The 1,387-nt window shown below is 35.9% G+C and overlaps 1 protein-coding gene across 1 annotated transcript in view; it reads right to left on the bottom strand.

The window, feature by feature from the left end:
• Window positions 1-1,387, bottom strand: part of LOC106869935 (ras-related protein Rab-5A) — a gene marked incomplete at its 3' end in the record, with an annotated part of 27,859 nt that overhangs the window by 10,481 nt on the left and 15,991 nt on the right. The window lies entirely within an intron of this gene.

Below are 1,387 nucleotides of genomic sequence, written 5' to 3'. Positions count from 1 at the left end.
AAGGATGAAAGGCAAAGTCGACCTCAGCAGAATTTGAACTCAGAACGTAACGGCAGACAAAATACCGCAAAGCATTTCGTCCGACGTGCTGACGTTTCTGCCAGCTCACCACCAACTATAGCTACCTCCTTCAGAGGCAAGGACAAAAGGTTGTCAGTAGTATAGTTCAAATATATATGGTTTCTTGATGACATTGGTGATGATAAAAGGAGGAAAAGAGAAATAGATGACAGACCGCACATCAGTGGAACAAGAAGGTGTCAGCTACATACAACAGAGAAAGCTACAATATTGTACAACACAAATCTCATATGATTACCAAAACACTTGTTCAGAATTTTTCAATGAATGCTATCACTTCTATAAGTACCTGTTAAATTTTTGGCATCCAACAACCCCATCAGATTCATTCAGAATTACCTGTTAAGGTTATGACATGAGACAATAATGTCATTGAATAAGCAACCAAATCAAATAGCTTTTGAGAAACCTCTTTCTTATGAACTCAGTTGCTCCAGCCATGAAACTACCGTTTGTATAATATCTCAATGTTATTTATTCATGTTATGCAATGATGACGGATTATTATAAGAAGTTCACTATCTTTGCAAGATATAAACTTTGGCTTTCAAAATAAGAGCATTTAATTTCTTGTGCTAATAGCAGGCTTCTTGCTATTATTCCGATTCAGTCTCAGATATTCTATCTCTCTCCCTCAGCTCCTCCCTCCGTACCTTTATACATATTTTTATAAATCCTCTTCTACTCTTCTCCATCTTTCTAATTTCATTGAACTTACATATATTTATAAACACTATTCTCTCCTAAGCCATTTGCCTACATCTTCTGATGAGGGCATCATGACTGCATGGGTCTATCAAAATCCATGCAAGCTATCAATTATCTGAAACAGCAGTAAAGACTTGATTATATCACATAAATTGTATATGCAACTTTTCTTATATGAAACTTTCCATATACCAGGTTGAGTCAAAAGTTTTTCGTATTTCAAGCTTTAATAAATAGCTCAAACAAATTGTGTATGCATGGCATTTATTTATCAAAATATATTAAATACAAGCAGAAGAAACCAGTCATGGTTGTCAGACAATTCCTGCCACCACACCACCCTTAACATCTGGCCACCTAACTCCCCAGACTGCAACCTCCTTGATTATTGTGTGGAGAGACCAACAAAACTCCTTGTAACACCAAAGATGAATTGAAAATAAGGATTATGGCAGCATTCACCAACTTAAACAAGGAGACTGTACAGAAGAGTTGCAGGAGATTCTGAAGTCATCTGGAGGCAGTGATTGAAGCTAATGGCGATTTTATTAAATGAATTTACTCTTTAGTATTTCAAGATATCTTTATGTTATTTTGG

Source organism: Octopus bimaculoides, chromosome 10 (assembly GCF_001194135.2).
Source record: "Octopus bimaculoides isolate UCB-OBI-ISO-001 chromosome 10, ASM119413v2, whole genome shotgun sequence".
NCBI classification, from domain to species: Eukaryota; Metazoa; Mollusca; class Cephalopoda; order Octopoda; family Octopodidae; genus Octopus; species Octopus bimaculoides.
The sequence above is the reverse complement of the archived record's forward strand: the minus strand, read 5'-3'. Positions and strand labels throughout refer to the sequence as shown.